Source organism: Chelonia mydas, chromosome 3, assembly GCF_015237465.2.
Source record: "Chelonia mydas isolate rCheMyd1 chromosome 3, rCheMyd1.pri.v2, whole genome shotgun sequence".
NCBI lineage: Eukaryota > Metazoa > Chordata > Testudines > Cheloniidae > Chelonia > Chelonia mydas.
In genome coordinates, this window is record NC_057851.1 from 32,210,950 (window position 1) to 32,224,998 (window position 14,049).

Below are 14,049 nucleotides of genomic sequence, written 5' to 3' on the forward strand. Positions count from 1 at the left end.
CAAGTGAACTACACTATGAACATGAGGTACAAGATGCTCTACTTTATGTCCCAAATAATTCACTATTTTAGGCTAAATTTGTTCATTGACATAAGAAATTATATGCTAAGAATCAACATGACTCCAAACCTTCCCCCCAGAATTGTAATCTTGTGGATAATTTTCTACTAAAGGTAAAAAGCCCACACCCACCAGTCGGACCTCACAAATATTCTAAAATTTCACTGCACATACAAGAAGAGTTTCATGTTTGAATAGCTATTCAAACATACCAACTGATGCCATTTATTTCCTATTTAAATAAAATACCAGACAGAATTTTTCATTTGTCCAGCTTTTAGTTTTAGTAGTATAGGTTTCAAAGAACCCATTTGTTTGGGTAGAAGCATTGTTGGTAAACTATTAAAAACAAACAAACACTTCCAAATAGAAGGTTGTGCTCTTCATCCCTATTTTGTGCCAGGTTTCTTCCAATACTGCACTTCTATACGGATATTCTGTTTATATCAAAATGTGCTGTTAGTACTAGACTGATCTATAGAGCTACTTTGAGTAAATGGATTATAATTACAGTTAGTCATCTTGTGTGGCACCCATCACTGTAGCAGTGTCATATATGTTACAGGTTCCAATTTAATAGAAAACATCTCAAAAAAGGAACACATGGAATCACAGACGTTAAGGTCAGAAGGGACCATTATGATCGTCTAGTCTGACCTCCTCCACAACGCAGGCCATGGAATCTCACCCACCCACTCCTGTAACAAACCTCTAACCTATGTCTGAGCTATTGAAGCCCTCAAATTGTGGTTTAAAGTCTTCAAGGAGCAGAGAATCCTCCAGCAAGTGACCCGTGCCCCATGCTACAGAGGAAGGCGAAAACCTCCAGGGCCTCTTCCAATCTGCCCTGGAGGAAAATTCCTTCCCGACCCCAAATATGGCAATCAGCTAAATCCTGAGCATGTGGGCAAGACTCACCAGCCAGACACACAGGAAAGAATTCTCTGTAGCAACTTGGATCCCATATAACATCCCATCACAAGCCATTGGGCATATATACTGCTAATAGTTGAAGATCAATTAATTGCCAGAATTAGGCTATCCCATCATATCATCCCTTTCATAAACTTATCAAGCTTATTCTTGAAGCCAGATATGTCTTTTACCCCCACTGCTTCCCTTGGAAGGCTGTTCCAGAACTTTACTCTGATAGTTAGAAACCTTCGTCTAATTTCAAATTTAAACTTCCTGATGGCCAGTTTATATCCATTTGTTCTTGTGTCCACATTGGTACTGAGCTTAAATAATTCTTCTCCCTCGGTGGTATTTATCCCTCTGATAAATTTATAGAGAGCAATCATATCTCCCCTCAACCTTCTTTTGGTTAGGCTAAACAAGACAAGCTCTTTGAGTCTCCTTTTATAAGACCGGTTTTCCATTCCTCGGATCATCCTAGTAGCTCTTCTCTGTACTGTTCCAGTTTGAATTAATCTTTCTTAAACATGGGAGACCAGAACTGCACACAAGGCCCCATGACTCCCTATAGCACCAATCCAGTTAATCTTAGGCTAGAGTAGATTGCCAGAGCTCATTTTCCTTTTAAAAGACCATCACATTCTACTTTTTCCATTTTGCAGTTTGGCACAGATACATGAGAATCTTTTTAAGGGTCCCAGTCCAGTATAGCTTGTGAGCATATGCTTGTCTCATTAACTCCAGTGGGACCTAACTACATGCTTAACAGTGAAATCTTCAGTGAGCTTAAACTCAAAAAGGAAGCTTACAAGAAGTGGAAATTTGGATAGATGACTAGGGAGAAGTATAAAAGTATTGCTCAAGGATGCAGACGTGAAATCAGGAAGGCCAAGGCACAACTGGAGTTGCTGCTAGCAAGGGATGTGAAGGGTAACAAGAAGGGTTTCTACAGGTATGTTAGCAACAAGAAGGAGGTCAGGGAAAGTGTGGGACCCTTACTGAATGGCAAAGGCAACATAGTGAGAGATTATGTGGAAAAAGCTGAAGTACTCAATGCTTTTTTTGCCTCAGTCTTCACAGACAAGGTCATCTCCCAGACTGCTGCACTGGGCAACAAGTATGGGGAGGAGGTGAGAAGCCCTCAGTGGTGAAAGAACAGGTTAAGGACTATTTAGAAAAGCTGGACGTGCACAAGTCCATGGGTCCAGATCTAATGCATCCAAGGGTGCTGAGGGAGTTGGCTGATGTGATTGCAGAGCCATTGGCCATTATCTTTGAAAATTCGTGGCAATTGGGGGAGGTCCCGGAAGATTGGAAAAAAGCAAATATAGTGCCCACATTTTAAAAAGGGAAGAAAGAGAACGTGGGGAACTACAGACTGGTCAGCCTCACTTCAGTCCCTGGCAAAATCATGGAGTATGTCCTCAAGGGATCCATTTTGAAGCACTTGGATGAGAGGAAGTTGGTCAGGAACAGTCAACGTGGATTCACCAAAGGCAAGTCATGCCTGACCAACCTGATTGCCTTCTATGATGAGATAACTGGCTTTGTGGATATGGGGAAAGCGGTGGATGTGCTATATCTTGACTTTAGCAAAGTTTTTGGCACGGTCTCCCACAGTATTCTTGCCAGCAAGTTTACAAAGTATGGATTGGATGAATGGACTATAGGGTGAATAGAAAGCTGGCTTGATTGTCAGGCTGAACGGGTAGTGATCAATGGCTCAACATCTAGTTGGCAGCCAGTATCAAGCGGAGTGCCCCAGGGGTTGGTCCTGGGTCCAGTTTTGTTCAACATCTTTATTAATGATCTGGATGATGGGATTAATTGCGCCCTCAGCAAATTCGCAGATGACAGTAGGCATAACATTAGGGCTAGATTACAGACTACCTAACCAGGATGGTGTTAGTGCCTCTGAAATGCTCAGGGAGATTAGAGAGGCTATTAAAATAAAAAACTCAATAATAATGGGGGATTTCAACTATTCCCATATTGACTGGGTACATATCACCTCAGGAAGGGATGCTGAGGTAAAGTTTCTAGACACCTTAAATGACTGCTTCTTGGAGCAGCTAGTCCTGGAACCCACAAGAGGAGAGGCAATTCATGATTTAGTCCTAAGTGGAGCACAGGATCAGGTCCAAGAGGTGACTATAGCTGGACCGCTTGGTAACAGCACCATAGTATAATTAAATTTAACATTCCTGTGGCAAGGAAAACACCTAACTCCAGGCTAAGAATTCCATTGGGTGGCAGGGCACGTAGGAGTTAGGCATTGCAACCCTGAGTGGAGCAATGCCTAAGTACTTTTGAAAATATTGGTCTAAGTATCTAGGTCACTCTTTAAAATGAGCCATAGGCTCCTAAGTCATGTAGGCATTTTTGAATTTTTTACTTCTGGTATAAAAACATTTTGTCTCAACCCTATAGGTAGAAATTCACATTGATCTCTCTCTTATGAATCAAGACAACAGTGCTTACAATGAAAAGCAAATGTCCTCAAACACTATCTTCAAAGTCTGCAAAAATAAATTATTTTGCCAAACCAAGAATCCAGATTTGAAATGTAAAAGAGCCATTTATTTCTAGATATATTGCTTATTCCTCCCACTCATGCCAAGTGTTCTTTGTTTGTCTGTCTCGGCTGTTTGGGTTTATTTGTTTCACAGAGATGGCAACATTGAATTGTTCTTTATTTTCCCTGAGTGCCTGTAATGTTGATAGACAGACAGTGCACCTGGGTGGAAGCCTCATGAGTACTTGATTGGGTCTGTGCAGAAATGTTTCCTCCCCCACCCCCCTTAAAGGTTGTATGTATTGTCCATTTATCACTGAGGCCTGGTCTACATTGGGGGCTGGGGGGAAATCAATCTAAGTTACGCAACTTCAGCTATGTGAATAACGTAGCTGAAGTCAACGTACTTAGATCTAATTACTGCAGCGTCTTCACTGCGGTAAGTCGACGGCTGACACTCTCCTGTTGACTCCGTCTGTGCCTCTCGCCCTGGTGGAGTACCAGAGTCAATGGGAGAGCGTTCGGTGTTCGATTTATCGTGTCTAGACTAGACGTGATAAATCGACCCCCGTTGGATTGATCGCTGCCCGTCGATCCAGCAGGTAATGTAGACAAGCCCTGAGAGGTATACACTATGTACTTGAACGTTTAGAGATAAGAGCAGTATTTTGTCGTTTTAGTTATTGTTTTCAAATTGATGTAAGAAAAAATAATCAGATTCAATAGTACAAAAGCAATTTGAGTGGTTCCAGTTGAAAAATCAAACCTATAGACCAGGGGTGGGCAAACATTTTGGCCTGAGGGTCACATTGGGGTTCCGAAATTGTATGGAGGGCCGGTTAGGGCCCCTTCTCCCTGTTCCCTGACTGTCCCCCACTTCCCCATCCAACCCCCCGCTCCTTCCTGACTGCCCCCCCGGGACCCCTGCCCCATTCAACCCCCCCTTCTCCCTGACTGCCCCCAAAACCCCTGCCCCTGACTAACCCTGGCACCCCCTCCAGCCCCCCTCTCCTTCCTGATTGCCCCCCTGGAATCCCTGCCTCCATTCAACCCCCCGGTGCCCTGCCCTCTGACTGCCCCGACCCCATCCACACCCCCACCCCCTTACCACCACCCTGAACTCCCCTCCCCTCTATCCAACCCCTCTGCTCCCTGCCCCCTTACCGCGCTGCCTGGAGCACGGGTGGCTGGCGGTGCTACAGCCGCGCTGCCCAGAGCGCCAGGACAGGCGACCGTGCTGCCCGGCTGGAGCCGGCCACACCACCGCACAGCACAGAGCACCGGGTCAGGCCGCGGCTCTGCAGCTGCTCTGCATGGCAACGGCTCGCAGCCCTGCTGCCCAGAGCATTGCGCTGGCGGCACAGTGAGCTGAGGCTGCAAGGGAGAGGGAACAGCAGGAGAGGTACCGGGGGCGAGCCTCCCAGGCCAGGAGCTCAGGGGCTTAGCAGGAGGGTCCCGTGACCTGGATGTGGCCTGTGGGCCATAGTTTGCCCACCTCTGCTATAGACCCTATTCTGGTCTCATACTAATTTTATACTAGTGTAATTTCACTGATTTTAGAGGAGTCACTCCTGATTTACAGATATCAGAGTCAGACCTTATGTTTTTAAAATTAGAAGGCTTGATTCTCCATTGCCCTGCACCTTGCTTAGTTATTGAGAACATTGTAGAATGTGAAGTGGGTATACCAAATCAGAATGGTGGTGCATGATTCTTATTTACACTCCCTTTCTGTGCTCACAGAAGGCCCCTTTTCACTCCCAGAGTGGTGCAAAGGGGCCTTAATATGAATGAGAATCAGGCCTGTAGAATTCAATACTCACTTTGCACCAATGTCAATGCCTGTACAAAGGTTCTAGGCAATGGAGAAATCAGGCCCAGATTATTTTGGGTTAAGTTGGTTAAAAATGCAATAAATATTTGCAGCATTTAGATTTATACTTGGAAAGAGTTCATGTGCACTATCAGTTGCATAATACAGATAAAGAAAACATTAAAATAACTTTATTAAGGCTGTAAAGTCGCACACTGAAAGTTAGGAAACGCCAGAATGAAGGTTGCCTGTTCCATCTTTATTTGTTTTCTCCTTGTTACTCAGTGTGTGGCCCCAAGCCTTATTTACTACACACTATTTAAACTTAGATCTGAAGTCAGAAATTATTATTTTTCCCCAACTGCTTTTCTATGGTGCTCATCACTATGGTATCTGAGTGCTTGACAAACATCACTTAATTTATACAAGTGGAAATTTAAAGATTCTCCAGTGTACAACTGTGGTCACCCACAAAAGACCATGGAACATATAACAACTCAATACCCAATTCACAAATACAAAGGAGGTATCACAATGATACAATCTGCTTCTCCTGATGCAATTATCTGGCTTACCCATCTGAATGAAATATTATAGATGTTGCTCTACATCTACATCATCCCTACGAAGAAGACAACTTAATTTATTTCCACAACAGCCCTGTGAGGTGAGGGGTAGAATATCCCCATTTTACAGATGGGGAACTGAGGCATAGAGATTAGAGTCAAAGGTATCCATTCCTTTTGGGTGCCTAATGTGAGATGAGTAGGACCTAATTTTTCTGAGTACTTAGCATTGTAAACTACTTCATATGTTCAGAGCACAGCTCCCATTGACCTCAGCTGCAGCCAAATATAGCACAGCTAGTTTATAAAGATAAGGCAGGTCCAGGCCTGTTACTGACTGATTACTACTTGTTTTTCACAGAAGTATTTCCCTCACCGATTTCCCTTTCAGTTCTTTACATTGTACGCATACTGTTTAAATACCTGACCATTTTATTCTGTTTTCATGTTGGACACAGTGCCTAATCCTCCACTCACCTGCACCAGTGTAAATCCAGAGTGACTCCATTGTAGTTAACGGCACTCCTATAAGTCAGAGGAGAATCTGACCTGCTAGTTAGTCTCAGGTACTCCTCTGAATCATCAGCTCTGCCTGCATGCAGTACAATGGTCTCCAGAGTGATTCAGAGGACATACTGCTTCTGAAGGTGCTGACTTAGCATGGTTGGAAAAGGAGGCCGGCAGCAGAGCCGCTGGACTGATGGATGATAGTAAAGGCTCTCTAAATATTATTTAATCAAACAGGTGAACTCATGTGCTAGAAATCATCCTGACCTTTCTCTGGAAATACCACAACTTTCTCAACCAGGATATTAAACCACTATTCAGAGGTAAAAACAAAGAAACAGGAAATTAAATCTGTTTTCTGGTATCTTTTTTCTCTTTCCTGTTGACTTGCATAGGAAAAAAAGCAGGTATAAAGGATAAATTTTCAAAGCACTACCAAGAATGTTAGCCAAATGATTCCCACTAAAGTAAAAAGGAAAAAAAAAACCTGTGCAAGGTTTTGCAAGTGTATCTCCTAAAATGCTCACCTCTTTCAGCCCTCCCAAGAAAGCTGTAGGGTACATCTACACAGCAAAAGCCATGCACAGACTATGCAAACTAACTTGAATCCATCTAGTATGGGTTACAATAAACACAGACTTCAGAGCAGGCTAGTTGGCAGAGTATGTACCCAAGGTCCATGTCGGGTTTGTACTTTGCTGAGGTCTGCACTGTCCTACCTTCACTGCTGTTGTTACTTGCACTAGCTGGGTTCAAGCTTGGTCAGATAGGCTAGTCCATGCACAGCTTCTGGTGTGCAGGCATACCCTTAGAGGTTGAAAGAGACTTAGAGTGGCAGGAAATTGAAAACATAGAATTATTTTATTTATTATTATTCCTAATGCTATTTTAAAGTCTACTGTAGCCCTAGGCTTTGAAATTCAGGCTATGCAGAATCCTTGACAACTGAAAGTTATAGGACCAGTCTTCACTTCCACTCTGTTATGTGAGGGAGGAATGGACCAGAAGCATGTGGGGAGCAGGATAATATTTCCACTTCCTTTATCCTACAGAAGCCTAGCCACAAAAGTACCATAGGACTGGGACTCTACTAGTCAGGAGTGGGCAGGACAATGGGAGATGCCACTTGAGGAAGAGGTACACCTGATTCAGAGGAAAATAGAGGAGTTAATTATAATAAATTACTAGCGTACGAAGCATTGTGAGTACAAATTACATAAAGAGGCAAAATCTGCCCTGTTCTTGATGATAAAATTGAAGTGATAGTTTCTCTAGATGACTGAACCACATCATTGTTTAATGATCACAGTATAGAAAACTGACTACTTTTAACAAGACAGAGCTGAATCTTGGCCACAAACTACCTTCCCCTCTACTACCTCTCATCAGGGAACTTTGGAGCTTAAGAAGTGTCACCAGAGATAGCTAAAAAAGACTGGAGATGGAGAATGGTGGCACTGAAATAGCTAATGGCCTGCTTTCAATACCTTGTCTATGTTGGATATGTTGCATCAGTGTAATTAAATCAGTTTAAAGATTGCACCAGTATAACTAGATCAATGTTTCTAACATAGACAAGACCTTTTGGCTTGATCCATAGCTCATTGAAGTCAATGAGAATCTTTCCATTGCCTTCAATGGACTTTGGACCAGGCCTTAGGAATGTAGAGATTGCCATACTGGATCAGACCCAACATCAGTCTAGTCCACTATCCTGTCTCTGATAGTGGCCAGCACCAAATGCTTCAAAGGAAAGTGTAAGAGCCCTAAAGTCAGGATAGTCGGCACGTCCCACATAGGTCTCAATCTGGTCTCTAATGGATAACAAAGATGGACTAAAGCTGGAGTGATTTTTGAACGCTTGCGTGTCCAAGCTTTTCTAGCCATGGTTTACCATTTGGGTATGGTAATGCAGGTTTTACTGGTACAATGTGGGTATGTGTTTTTGGAGGTGTATCTCAGCTATATCATAACCTCTTCACGGTGGTGATCACCTCTTTCTTTTAGATCATGTAACACAGAATACAACAGGACCATGATTATGGGGCTCTGCAATAGAAATGATAGAAATAAAAGGCAATATCCACCCAGCTCTAGTTGTAATGCATACGCAAAAGGTGGCAACTTTAAGGCTCCACATTTGGCCATATGCTAGGCATCTCTTGGCTTTTATGTGGTTAGCCACATCCTTAACATTTAATATTATTTTTTGTTTAAAAGAATAGTAGGAAAAATGTGTCGGCATAGAATTTGGCTGCATTATAAAAAAAAACTTTGTCTTTGTGGTCAAGTAAACTGATATTTTCAGGCAATAGCAATAATTATAAATAAATGAGGTCAAATAAAGCTTCGAGTATGTACAGAGCTCAGTATTACTAATTATTATATCACATTTCAGCTCATCAAAACAAAAAATAAAAAGTGTGATGGCGACAATAAACCTCATTTTAAATTCACAATGCTTGATTCCCCACTCGCACCTGCTTTACACCAGTGCAAGTCCATTGATCTCAGTGGAGTAACTCCCAGTTTGCACTAGTGTATATAAGAGGAGAGACAGGCCCACACTCTCTGTATGGTGTCTTGAAACCAGATTAAATTAACCAGAATTTGCCAAGAAGTAATCCATTGTTCTTCACTGACAGAAACTAGGGAATATGTATAAGCACTGCTTTGAGACTCGGTTCTTTTTGTTTCAAAACAGATGTCTGGGTGGGGGTTTGTTTTGTTTTGGAGCAGGCCCTACTCTGTCAAACAGCACAGCTTTGACAGTTACTTGCTTGAGGGACAGCTGAAATGCAAAGCATTTCTGATCAGAATATCATATTCAGCTGGAAGTTAATTACTGTGTCTGCCTTGGTATAAATAATTAATTATGCAAAACCCACACAGCTGCGGCTGGACAGAGTTAAGTAACTTGCTGTCAATGCTCCTCTATTCTAGAAAGGATGAAGGGATTTAGAAAAATAAGCTCTTTAACTGTTGGGCCTTGCTATTGTGATGACCGCTTCCTGATCAGATGAGAATATGATTACCACTGAGCATGCTTTTTTACAGAAAGGACATTTCCCAATTTAGGCCGGTTGGGCCCCAATAATAATCTCTTGCCAGTGACACTGCTGTGGTGCACTGACAAGCCAAACACATCAGATTGTCTTAGGGAAACAGATTTGTAAAACTTCTTTAACTGTGCACTCACGTCCAGAGGAGTCACAAACCAAAGCAGTGTCTGTATTTGAGAGAGAGAGAGAGAGAGAGAGAGAGAGAGGGAGGAATGAAGGCATATGGGTGTAATAATCAGTCTGTCTCCTTTCGTATCAGGCTATGTGAAGAAAAGGCCATTTTTGCAGAAATTATGAAAACTGATGACAGCAGTATTCTGAAATTCAATCAGACAATGAACATGTACATAGATTAATTCTATTTGCCAAATAAATAATTATTTCTCAAAACAGAGGGTGGGGAAATATGACTTTCTATTTGTCCCTTTGTGCTGATCCATTAGCTCTAATGTATCTTGGGTTTTGAATGTACAAGTATAACCATGAGCCTAGACTGATACGGGATAAGTGTTTTTCTCTGTGTAACACTGATTTGGCAAAAATATGTTGTGCCTGCAGCACTAGTAAATTAAACATAAAATAAAGGCTTAATAAATGTATCAGATACTTGGTTGTATGCAAACATTACTTGCAATAAAATAAACTGCTACAAGCGACGGGATATTTTGTACATACAAAGAATCTAATCTCACCTCAATTCATCAAGATCAGACTAGGTTTTACTACATGTTTTATTCTTGCCCTTAAGTTAAGCAAAGCAGTGTAGGCATCTCTCTACCCAAATGAGTGAAAAGGGCCTTGAAAGGATTAAATGGAGAAAACAGTTATCTGTAAACCCATTTATAGATTTGGTTGTGCAGCTCCTGTGCTGCACTTTGCTCTTGCTGTGTTCCAAATATACTACAACATAGGATACCTCCAGCATGGAAGGCACATTACAGAGCAATGAGTAAGTGAATGGAATGTGTAGACAAAAATACAAAAGCAATTACATGCTCAGCAATTAACCTTAGACATTATAACCTGTGAAAGAGAGAGAATACTACCCAGAATGCCAGGGGCTATCCCCTACCCACTGAGGCAAGTTCTATGGGATCCTTCACTACACCTGGAAAGCTACCAGAGCTAGGCATGACAGTATATTGGGTTAATGGTTTTCCAAAGCAAAGTACTTCTTACAAAGCAGAAGTTGCCTTTGTGCTGGACTACAGTGGCAGCATTGGATAGGAACAGGAATTCAGCTTATGACTCCTGGACAAGAATACTGCCAACTGAGCTGCAGAGACATTGTGGGACCAAGTCTGCTTCTACTGAAGCCAAAGGTCATTAGTCTTTGCCTCCAGTGGAAGCAGAATTGGATCCAGCATAGCTGTCAGTGAAGTGATTTTATAGTACAACTGGAATGGTAATGTATTAATGCCAAGGGTTAGCCTTACTGTACACTTAGTTTAACAGTATAAACAGTTCAGATGTTAGTGTCATCAGGAATCAGTATGAATGGTTAAAAGAGCCATGGCCTGCCAAACTTAATGGATCTGAAAAAAGTGATTCAACACTGCCAAAACTGCATCTCTCAAACACTTATGATGATTTACATTGAACCAGACTGTTTTCCTGCATTTCTTTTACATAAGAACATAAGAATGGCCCAGCCCTACTGGGTCAGGCCAAAGGTCCATCTAGCCCAGTATCCTGTCTTCCGACAGTGGCCAGTGCCAGGTGCCCCAGAGGGAATGAACAGAACAGGTAATCATCAAGTGATCCATCCCCTGTCACTCACTCCCAACTTCACTAAGACATTCCTGCATGTTTGCACTATGTAATTTCTGGCAATGTCTGTGCTTAAAATCTAAGGAAGCATTGTTTAGTAGCTCTTTTCTAACCTCTTGTGAATTGAATTGGAGTAGTAGTGAGGAAAGCATAGCTAGAGAGAGAGAAATATATGAAGTACTAAGACCCACCAACGCAATCACAAGACGTTGACAGTGTGGCTAAGTAACCCACTAGTGAGCCTGTGTGACATGTCCCCCCTTCTGCTGAGCACAGAAGAAACAAGTTGTGACAGTCCCCATCTACGTAGGGATAGCTGTTTTGCTCAAGCTTTCACAGCTCATGATTTTAGCTCTGGAGGGTCTGAGTTCAATCCCTGGTATTGTATGGGGAGATTTCGGTCGGATGACCGTGTCTCCCCTGATTTATTTCTTGACACCACCTTGCACAGAGTAAAAGTTACCAAGAGCTTTGGGTTGAAAGAACCCCGAGTAACAGGTATCTCAGCCAAGAGGGAAGCCATCACAGAAATACCCACTTGATCCTAGAAAAAAAAAAAAAGAAAACACTCCATTTTATCTGCTAACATGTGGTGAGGGGAAAAAATCTGTAGTGACCCCAATTTGGCATTATGTGGTCAGGGAGCCTAATAAAGGATTTAATTCAAATTTATCCTGAGAAACCAGGTATTTTTCTTGAATCCAGTAACATGGATTCTACTAATACTTTCTGAGGCAGCAAATTCTGAACAGATTACTTACGTTGCAGGGTATAGTATGTATTCTGCAAATGCTTACTATGTGTACTAAATTAACATCAAATGTCTGTCAGTGAATGGAGGAACAAAAGCTAACATTTGTGTTTCCTGTCCATCCCCCCCGGGGTCAGCAACTCAACACCCCATCTGTTTCCTCCAAACCCTTACCTCACCTCCGCACCTATTTGCCTGCATCCGGACCCCCTCATTTGCTCCTTCCAACATCTATTCCTATTCAGCAACTACAACATCCTCTGTACCCAGCTAACAGGCTCAGCAAACACACCAGGCTCTCAGATCCCCTCTGCCTTGCTTAATTTTATATATATATATATATATATATATATATATATATATATATATATATATATATATAAAATGTGTGCATGTGTATATTTTGGGTTTTAACTAATGAGGTTATTCCTTTTTCTGCATACTTTTTCTTCCTTATAAAAAATAAAGTTTTAATTATAAAATTATATAATAAGTTCATCCCAAAATATACTGTCCCCCGCGTATAACAACTAAACTAATCTGACACCCTGATTTCTATTGTGGAATATGGTTTGGTTTATTTTATATAATGATGTTGCATAGAAGTAAACACAACAATCCTTTTATTTGTACTGGTAATTTTTATATAACATGGACATTAAAATGAAGTATACTTCAGTTTTGTTGAAGAGGAAGTACAGTAGCACCATTTCTTTCAAGGAAAGATTCCAATTTAAACCCGCAAAAACCTAACACTGGTGCACTGTCTGACAACGCTGCTGTATGGGACTGGGAGGAGGTCCTTTTCCTAGCCTGTTCTCAAACACAGTGCACAGACTGCGGAGAGACCAAACTCACAGAAAAGGAAGAGTGGTTGTTGTTTTTTTCTCTCTCTTTTTTTTTGGGGGGGGGGGGGGGGGGGGGGGAGGGGGGGCAAAGACACAGAACTAGGACTTTGGAGATGTGAGGTCAATTCCTGGCACTGTCCCAGACCTCCTAAGTGACTTTGGGCAAATTACTTCATTTCTCTGTATCTAAGTTCTCCATCTGTAAAATAGTTAACATAATACTTTCCTACTACTCAGTGGGGTTGAGAGGTGCTTAGATACTATGGAAATGGGGCCATATATGTACCTAGTTAGCTAGAAGTGAGCAATACTACAACATAAAATTCAGCTCATAACTCCTCCCCAAACTGGGGTGCATCCACTTGCCTCAGGGCTAAATTCATCTTGGTGAAGCCAACATAGTTACCACAGATATGAATGTAGCCCCCAATGAGTCTGAAGAACCTATTTTACTCCCTAGCAGGATCAATATCTGCTAGCAAGGTGGGGTTTTTCAGGCAAACACTTATTTTGTAACAGGAACTTGGGCCGAAGACAATGACACTACTGTTCCTCCATGTATTTTAACCCCCTGTAGGTTTCTAGGACATTCTCAGGTCCTTTGTAGAAAGTTAAGTTACAAACCTCTACTCAGTCATTATCGGCCTCCTCCATTGTGTTATTCATGTTCTCCCCTCAAACCTCTAAGCACATGGAAATTCTACCCCATCTGTCATCTCTGTCTCTAATGGAAATAGTCTTATCTTTACAGACATCCCCAATTGTACTGTAATTTGAATTTCATTTTCTGGAATTTTAGCATTTGTACATGATGGATCAATTTCATCCCTAAAGTTCCACCAGAGATGACCTTGGCTCGGTTACCTCTTTGGAGTCTTCCCTGCCATGCCAAAGACATCTCATACTAATACGGTATCTGAGATTCCTGGATAACAGTGTGGGATCTCACTAAGAATAAGTTTGGATTTAATCCCTATTAATATGACAGTTCCAATACCTGTGCATTTCAGGGAGATTATCTTATTTTTCCAGGAGGCTCTGATAAAGTGACTTCAGTCCCTAATGCATTAGTAACTGAGAAGAATACTGTGTCTTCCCTATTACAAACCTCTGCTCAGAACTCCTGGCAGGAGCAAGGCAGGTCACTGAGTCACAATTAACCAATAGCTGACAGCTAATTGATTTTACACTTGTGTACGGAAACTTGTGAACCATAATTTAAAAACTAATTTGCTTTGTACT

General features: G+C 41.8%; 1 long non-coding RNA gene across 5 annotated transcripts in view; it reads right to left on the reverse strand.

Annotated features, from left to right (window-relative positions):
- Positions 1 to 6,505, reverse strand: part of LOC119565746 — a 128,530-nt gene extending 122,025 nt beyond the window's left edge. For all 5 annotated transcript variants that reach the window (XR_006289383.1, XR_006289384.1, XR_005224582.1 and 2 more), the window contains exon 1: positions 6,347 to 6,505. This is a non-coding gene — a long non-coding RNA (uncharacterized LOC119565746). The remainder of the gene's footprint in view (positions 1 to 6,346) is intronic.
- Positions 6,506 to 14,049: the final 7,544 nt, after the last annotated feature.